The 9,281-nt window shown below is 41.1% G+C and overlaps 1 protein-coding gene across 8 annotated transcripts in view; it reads left to right on the top strand.

Moving 5' to 3' along the window:
• The window catches only part of LOC149129297 (uncharacterized), a 168,067-nt gene that overhangs the window by 14,649 nt on the left and 144,137 nt on the right, over nt 1-9,281 (top strand). For 2 of the 8 annotated variants that reach the window (XR_016240051.1, XR_016240050.1), the window contains exon 3: nt 1-1,793. This exon is cut by the window's left edge and continues 2,762 nt beyond it. The exons of the other annotated variants lie outside the window; for them this stretch is intronic. The gene's annotated coding sequence lies outside the window, so the exon portion shown is untranslated. Of the gene's footprint in view, nt 1,794-9,281 lie in introns of those variants that run through there. 8 annotated transcript variants of the gene reach the window in all.

Below are 9,281 nucleotides of genomic sequence, written 5' to 3'. Positions count from 1 at the left end.
TGCCACTTAGGCACTCCAACAGTGCCACGATCGGAAGCACAATATATCCACAGGGAAGGAGTCCATTCAGGCTATGTCTCCTCCCTTGACAAACCCTGTAAAAAAGCTCTCCCAACGCCTCCTCTCACCTTCTGGAGAAAACCAAATATTGTTCCTCCATTTGTTCGAGGCTACAACTTCCTCCGTCGGTGGCACAATTCCCACCGATGGGACTTTGGAACATGCCAGCAGTGTGTATTAGCAATCGTTTTGTTTGGCCAGGACATACATTCATGGGTTACTCTGTTTCTCTGGCACGAAAAGAGCCTGGTAAAACCAGTAGAGATGTCACGGCAAATGTATTGGAATCAACTGAAATTGCAATGCAGAAGAATGTGATTTACCTATTTCCAAAGCAGACTCTGAGCAGTTTAAGGGGGCCTTTCGTCAAACGATGCTGTTGGGAGGCATTGACCTGCCCCTGCAGGTGCCAAGTTGCAAGCCCGACTGATTTAGGCTGGTTGACTTTTGCCCCTGCCATTGCTTCATATTTTTTTAATGGGGTCTTCTTCACGAGGTCGCTGCCCTTCATCAGACACGAGGATGGTGACTTCATCCACATATGCTGTTGCTCCCTTACCATAACGTAGATCATGCGGTCTTCCCCCACAGTCCCCAACCTCCGCAGCAGTGGATCAAGGGCTAATACATGCAGAAGCAGCAACACGGGGCAGCCCTGGCAAATTTAATGCTTGATTGCGAATTGTTTTGAGAAGAGACCGTTCACCTGGACGATTGATTCGATCAATGATATACATAGCATTGATCCAGCCATGGAAAGTCGAGCCCAGTCTGACCCCCCACCAGATACCGATGGTCAACCGTATCGAATGCTGTAGACTGGTCTAAATTCACCAGTGCCCCACCCTTGCCAGGAATTTTTCCTACCTGCTCTATGGTGTAGTAAATGAGGTGAAGGTTGTCGTAGCAACTGGAAAAAGGGATCTGCTGTAAGGAAAGTATTTCCCAGCAGCGAAAGACCAGACCTAAGTCAATCAGAAACAGCCAGAATCATCTTCCTTAAACATTGCTGGATAAAATTTGCTAAGTTGAGGCAGAAATCTAGGGCAGTTTCTTTACAGCAAGGTGCAGACAATTGTTGCCTTCTTTGTTCACAGCGTTTACGTCTGCACAAAAAAACTTCTTTTAAAAAAAATGAAACTTTTAAATCCACACCATTCCTAATATCACTTTTAAATGTCAAGTCATACCCTAATTCAAACACAACTATGCTTTCCCATTGGACACCTCTTAAACTTCCTATGAGAAATAATGACTTTGTGCTGATAGAAGTAAATGAGAAAGAGTTATTATATATTATTATTATTCATAATTTACATTTGTTTTCTTATGGTAATCATAAATATAATAGAAAATAGCACAAATAAATAAATAGTTGATATACTGGAAATTCTTTCTTTCGGATATGTAGAGGCATATTTATATAATAAATATTGATCTACGTCATAATTGTTTTTTTTATCTGTTTTAATTTTGTTTTTTTATGTATTTGAATTCTCAATGCAAATACTCTTAAACATACGGATTTCGAACCAATATTTTGTGATTTAGCATTCCTTGAACATAGAATTTCATGTGTCTTTTTGAAATATTGTACTCAAGTGGCTTATGTACAGAGATATGTATTGTTTATCAATCAAATATTGTATATAAGTCAAAACAAATTGTTGGCTTTGTCTTTTTCAAAAATTTTTATATTATAATGTAAATAAATTGTTAGATTGTCAATTGTATTTTTCTATTTAATTTATTATTTGTAATTTATACTCCTATGTCTGTGGTATTCAACTGCTGTACCTGTGAACTGGATGTTTTACACTCCATATAATTTTTTTTTCTTTTGTTACATTATATATATATATATATACACACACACACGTAAAAAGAACCCTTCATGTGTCGTTGATGCCAGTGTTGCCTGACTGTTTCCATGCCAGTGGCAAGGAAAAAGCATTCTAGCTAGGTCGTTGCCAGTGCCGCCTGACTGGCTCCTGTGCTAGTGAAATATAAAAAGCACCCACTACACTCTCATAGTGGTTCATGTTAGAAAGGGCATCCAGCCGTAGAAACCTTGCCAGATCAGATTGGAGCCTGGTGCAGCCTCCTAGCTTGCCAGCCCTCAGTCAAACCATCCAACCGATTCAGGGAGAACAAAGTCTGGCTGACCAGCTAGAACCTTGGCCAGAGGGAAAAATGAAGTTTACTGTCAGCAACTGTGAGACAACGTCCCACAACCCTACGAGCTCTAATTCTCTTCTCTTACAACATCATTCTATCTCTCTCTGTAGTTACTACTAAACATTGAAATAGGACACAAACACAAACTTTACTTCGCATGCTTTTGGTTCTATCAGAACCTGTCCGTCGAGGCAAGGTATTGTAACATAATGGTAAACAAACACGTCCTTAAAACTTCAAGCATTGTTCATCTTTCACATCCTACAACTTGCCAGTATAACAACAAATTTTTATCGTCAAAACCGCTGACTCTGACATTTCATAATATTGTGTCCCTAATCCAACCTTACCCTTTACGACTGGTAACTACACAAATTATTATCGTTATATATATATATATATATATATATATATATACACGCACACACATACACCTTACAAACTGATTGGCGGCAAGAAGGGCATCCAACTGTAGAATCAAACCACAAATGAACCCATTAGCTTGCTTACCAACCACACGGTTCCAGGTTCATTCCCTCTGCGTGGCACCTTGGGCAAGTGTCTTCTACTATAGCCTCGGGCCCACCAAAGCTTTGTGAGTGGATTTGGTAGACGGAAACTAAAAGAAGCCCGTCGTATATATATATATATATATATATATATAATCATCATCATCATCATCATCGTTTAACGTCCGCTTTCCATGCTAGCATGGGTTGGACTATTTGACTGAGGACTAGTGAAACCGGATGGCAACACCAGGCTCCAATCTAATTTGGCAGAGTTTCTACAGCTGGATGCCCTTCCTAACACCAACCACTCAGAGAGTGTAGTGGGTGCTTTTACATGTCACCCGCACGAAGGCCAGTCAGGTGGTACTGGCAACGGCCACACTCAAAATTGTGTCTTTTATGTGCCACCCGCACAAGACCCAGTCCAGGGGCACTGGCAACGGTCTCGCTCGAAAATCCTACGAAGGCCAGTGAGGCGGTACTGGCAACGGTCACACTCAAAATGGTGCATCTTATGCGCCACCCGCACAAGAGCCAGTCCAGGGGCACTGGCAACGATCTCACTTGGCTTGCCTGGTCTTCTCACGCACAGCACATTTCCAAAGGTCTCGGTCAGTAGCCATCGCCTCAGTGAGGCCCAATGTTCGAAGGTCTTGCCTCACCACCTCAGCCCAGGTCTTCCTGGGCCTACCTCTTCCACGGGTTCCCTCAACTGTTAGGGTGTGGCACTTTTTCACGCAGCTATCCTCATCCATTCACACCACATGTCCATACCAGCGCAATCGTCTCTCTTGCACACTACAACTGATGCTTCTTATATTCAGCTTTTCTCTCAAGATACTTACACTCTGACGGGTATGCACACTGACATTACACATCCAACGGAGAATACTGGCTTCATTCCTTGCGAACTTACACATGTCCTCAGCAGTTACAGCCCATGTTTCACTGCCATGTAGCATGGTTGTTCATACACATGCGTCATACAGTCTGCCTTTTACTCTGAGTGAGAGTCCCTTTGTCGCCAGCAGAGGTAAGAGCTCTCTAAACTTTGCCCAGGCTATTCTTATTCTAGCAGCTACACTTTCAGCGCACCCACCCCCACTACTAACTTGGTCACCCAGATAGCGGAAGCTATTGACTATCTCTAGTTTTTCTCCCTGGAATGAGATAGAAGTTGTTTCCTGTTTGTTTACAGTGTTTATTGTACCTGAACATCTGCCACATACAAAAACTAACTTGCTAGTTAACCTGCCTTTGATATTGCTGCACCTTTTATGTGTCCATAGCTTGCACCGGGTACGTCTTATAGAGTTACTACCTACTCCTTTTCTACATACTGAGCAGGGCCATCTACCTGAAGGGGTTTGTATTTTATCTACCTTCCTACTTATTAGGATTTTGGTTTTAGCTAGGTTGACTCTAAGGCCCTTCGATACTAGTCCTTGCTTCTACACCTGAAACTTCTCCTCTAGTTCTGATAGTGACTGCGCAATTAGTGCAAGGTCATCAGCATAGAGGAGCTCCCAGGGGCAACCTGTCTTGAATTCCTCTGTGATCGCCTGGAGGACTATGATAAATAGGAGGGGGCTGAGGACGGAACCTTGGTGGACCCCTACCTCTACCCGGAATTCATTACTGTACTCATTTCCAACCCTCACCTTACTGGCAGCATCTCTGTACATGGCTCGCACAGCTCTCACTAACCATTCTTCTATCCCAAGTTTCCTCATTGACCACCAGATAAGGGATCGGGGGACCCTTTCAAAGGCTTTCTCCATGTCAACGAAAGCCAGGTACAGAGGTTTATCCTTGGCTAGGTATTTCTCCTGCAGCTGTCTTACTAGAAATATGGCATCAGTGGTGCTTTTACCTGGCACGAACCCAAACTGCATCTCATCTAATTTGACTCTCTACCTAATTAGTTGGGCTATGACCCTCTCCATAACTTTCATGACCTGATCTAACAGCTTGATGCCTCTGTAATTATTTGTATCTAAAGTGTCACCTTTACCTTTGTAGCAGTTGACTATGGTGCTGCTACACCAGTCATTGGGTATGACTCCTTCATGTATCACGTGGTTCGTAATATGGGTGACTAGGCTGTAGCCAACACTGTCAGATATTTTGAGCATCTCTACAGTGATTCCTGATGGGCCGGGGGGCTTTCCCTGTCCTCATACTCTTAATTGCTTTATCTACCCTGGTACTATCAACTCGGATAGCTGGTCCCTCTGTTGGGTCGACATACGGCAGGCTCTCTTTCTCCCATTCATTCTCTTTATTAAGCAGTCTATCGTAGTGGCATCTCCAGACCTCTTTCTTTGCAGCCTCATTTAGTGCAAGATCTCTCTCTGTAGTTACTACTAAACAATGAAAGAGGACACAAACACAAACTTTACTTCGCATGCTTTTGGATCTTTCAGAACCTGTCCGTTGAGGCAAGGTATTGTAACATAATGGTAAACAAACATTTCCTTAAAACTTCAAGCATTGTTCATCTTTCACATCCTACAACTTGCCAGTATAACAACAAATTTTTATCGTCAAAACCACTGACTCTGACATTTCATAATATTGTCTCCCTAATCAAACCTTACCCTTTACGACTGGTAACTACACAAATTATTATCATTACATACATATATATATATATATTTATATATATATATATACACGCACACACATACACCTTACAAACTGATTGGCGGCAAGAAGGGCATCCAACTGTAGAATCAAACCACAAGTGAACCCATTAGCTTGCTTACCAACCACACGGTTCCGGGTTCATTCCCTCTGCGTGGCACCTTGGGCAAGTGTCTTCTACTATAGCCTCGGGCCCACCAAAGCCTTGTGAGTGGATTTGGTAGACGGAAACTGAAAGAAGCTCGTCGTATATATATATATATATACATATATATGTGTGTGTGTGTGTGTGTGTGTGTGAAACAGGTAAAAGAGAGTAAAGATTATCTATATATATAAAAATGAGAATGTGTGTCTGTCTGTCTGTCTGTCTGTCTGTCTGTCTGTCTGTCTGTGTGAATCCCTAAAACTCGAGAACTACACAACCAATTCCATTCAAATTTTACACATGCCTTACTTAGGGTTCCAGTTGTGTTTTAGTTAAAAAAAAATTATTAACTTGTTGCAGAGTTCGAGCACACGGCAACATAATATCTCCTCCACTATTACGTGTCAAAAGTGAAACAAAATCACTCATGTCAAATACTTTCACTTTAAAAATGAAACTATTCCACTAACTGAAACAATCACATTTCGATACTGTAGTGACAGATACTTTCACAGAGAGAGAAAGAGAGAGAGAGAGAGAGAGCGAGAGATGTATATGTATACATATATATGTATATGTACACCATTTCGATACTGTAATGACAGATACTTTCAGAGAGAGAGAAAGAGAGAGAGAGATGTATATGTATACATATAGATGTACACGTATATGTATATATATATAGATCTATATATACATGTATATGTATACATATGTGTAGATGTATATATATATATATATATAGATGTACATGTAATATGTACACATATATACATATATACATGCATACAGATATCTATACATATATACACCCATCACACACACATACACATGCACACAAACACACACATGCACACAAACACACACATTAGTCATTTGTTTTCTTATCCAAAACTACGTCAAAAGTACTGAATGGATCTTTATGAAATTTGGAAATTATATTCTTTGCATATATTTTTGATGTTGATGAAATTTTAACCCGAACATAACAGATGAGCATTATTTAGAAAATGATGTCACACGTTATCGAGGCTACCATTCTTTCTGGATTTGCAAAAGGGGATGACGTCTTTATTCCAAGAATTCCTCTTACTCCATCAGGAGCAGACATTCCTTTTACATTCAGAAGACTACAATTCCCCCTTCGTGTGACTTTTGCCATGTCCATAAACAAATATCAGGGCCAAACACTGTCTGTAGCTGGTCTTCTCTTGGAAGAGCCCTGCTTCTCACATGGACAACTGTATGTTGGCTGCTCAAGAGTGGGAAGCAACAAAAAACCTATTTGTATATGCTCCACAAGGGAAAACAAGGAACATAGTTTACAATGAGGTGTTATAATCACAACAGCAAGAAAGTATGTACATGATCACCTTCTTTAACGAAACTTCATTGACTTTCATATATTTATATTGATATACATATATATATACGTGTGTTTGGGTGCGTGTGTGTATATACATCTCTATATATAAAGATGATGCGTAGTCTAGACGGCGTTTTTAGATTTCATTATTCTCTTTAACCCGGGCAACGCCGGGTATTTCTGCTAGTGTATATATATATATATATATGTATATCTGCTTATCTGTCTGTCAGTCCATCCCCCTATCTATCTGTCTGACTGTCCGTCAGTGCACCCATCTGTCTGTCTATCTGTCGGCTGTTTGTTACGTTGACTTCCGTAAGCTGAAGTCATTTTTCTCTGTTAAAAAGCTGCCCAACAACTTTTGCCTGGCCTCAAGCGAGGCTTTCACCCTTTAAAGGGTGAATTTTCGAATTTAAAACATTTCATAAAAATGTTTTTCATCTGTCTAGAAAAATGGACAGCCTTTCTAAGACTGCCAAGTGTTTCGGTCTTTAAATTAAAATTGGGATTTCCACCATTGCCGCCGATGAGGCAGACTTCAAATAACACTCAACACATTGAGACACTGTCACACTCACCCTTTTGAATAAGGACAATACACATACTGATACAAGTGGGAAGGGGAGGCAGAAACAACGAAGACACTAATGAAACAACGAGCAGCAGGGCAACCCCGACTATCACTTCTCCTCTCACCACTACTCTCACTTCCGTCCTGAAAACTGCCATCACCGAACAACAAACAATGTCACGGACAAACTAAATGATTTTGCTTCTGTTTTAAAGCAAAAGAAATATTTAAAGTCCTTCTCAAAGGAAGAACTTCTACAATGTAAACAATTATTACATAAAGAAGACAGAACCATTAAACTGAACACCTCACACAGCATTTTGTAAGACATCCCCACCCCAAAAAACCCCCATTATTTACAAAACCCTGAACATAAAAAATAAGATATTAGAAGGGGCCACTTAAGAAACAGTTGGGAAATGTGTACAGGTCATAATGAGCATTCAAAACATACATTGCAAGAGTGCAAAGATTTGCCTGGATCGAGGTTAGATTTGATACGGAAGAACGGGCAAAGGGACACTCGACAAAAAGTGTTTGGATTGCAGGGGATTTCTAAGGATTCCCACTTACCTTGGTTATCGGGTGACAACGGTAAAAATTAAAAGAAGAATGGCAAATGGCCATGGAGGGGGGGGGGGAGAAGAAAAAGGGGAAAGAAAAGAGACATAAAATCAAACAAAGCAGGGAGGGTTCACCGCTCAGAAGAGCAAAACTCCCACACAAAATAAAAAAGATTGACAGCAACACTACAAACACACGAATACCAAATGGCCCTACGAAAGTTGATAGCAATAAACACAAACAATTCAGACCAAATGTAATACACCAACAGAAGTGAATGTGAAAACAAACAATCACCCATGCACAACACAAAAAAACCTCCTTCACGTGACACAAAACATACTGAAATCTCTCTACCTTGATGCAGGAGGGAGATTTCAAAAGTAATTAACAGGAAAAAAAAAATGGACAAAAAACATTCTGAGAAATGATTTTGAAGAGGGGAACAACCAACCTTCAAACAGTGACTTTCTCTCTCTCTCTCTCTCTCTCTCTCTCTCTCTCTCTCTCTCTCTCTCGCTCTCTCTCTCTCTCTCTCTCTCTCTTCTCTCTCTCTCTCTCTCTCTCTCTCTCTCTCTCTCTCTCTCTCATTCTTTTCCTTTTGTTTGTAAAACACAACTTTCGATAGGAACATGTTTAGAATAGGTTGTATAAATGTGCGTGGCTTGGGGTCCCCATGGAAACAAGGCTGTCTGTTAAATGAGATCGAGTCACAGAATAGACATATAGCCATCAGTGAGACCAGACTCCACAACCCACGGTCTCCCCAACACATGTTCAGCAGACAATTTGACGTTTGTTTTTCTCTGTGTCTGCCAAGAATGGGAGGAGGTGGTACCATGGTGCTTTTAGGAAGAGTCTGGACCTCAAAGTAAGAGCAAAATTCCTAGACCCGGAGGGTAGGCTGGTCGTTTTGGATGTCAATGGTAGTAATGGGTGTGCTTTTCGACCGATAACAATTTATGCACCGTCCTTAACAGGTCAGCTGGATTTCTTTCGACGTCTGGAGGTTTTCCTGGGAACGTCTCGACTTTTACTTTCAGTGGGGGATTGGAACGCTACCTTGGACATGCAACTAGACTACGTGGGTAGAGATAGAAATAGAAGGGGATGTAAATGCTTCAAAGACCCACTCAGACATTTCCAACTGTCTGATAGGTACCGACTGGACCACTTGAATGCACTAAAGTGGACATGGACCAATCGCATCGGGCCATCCTGATCGTATTTAGA

The sequence above is a fragment of the Octopus bimaculoides genome, unplaced genomic scaffold, assembly GCF_046866305.1.
Source record: "Octopus bimaculoides isolate indiv1 unplaced genomic scaffold, ASM4686630v1 contig71, whole genome shotgun sequence".
Classification (NCBI taxonomy): Eukaryota; Metazoa; Mollusca; class Cephalopoda; order Octopoda; family Octopodidae; genus Octopus; species Octopus bimaculoides.
Note: the sequence above shows the minus strand (reverse complement) of the source record. Positions and strands in the feature narration are given on the sequence as shown.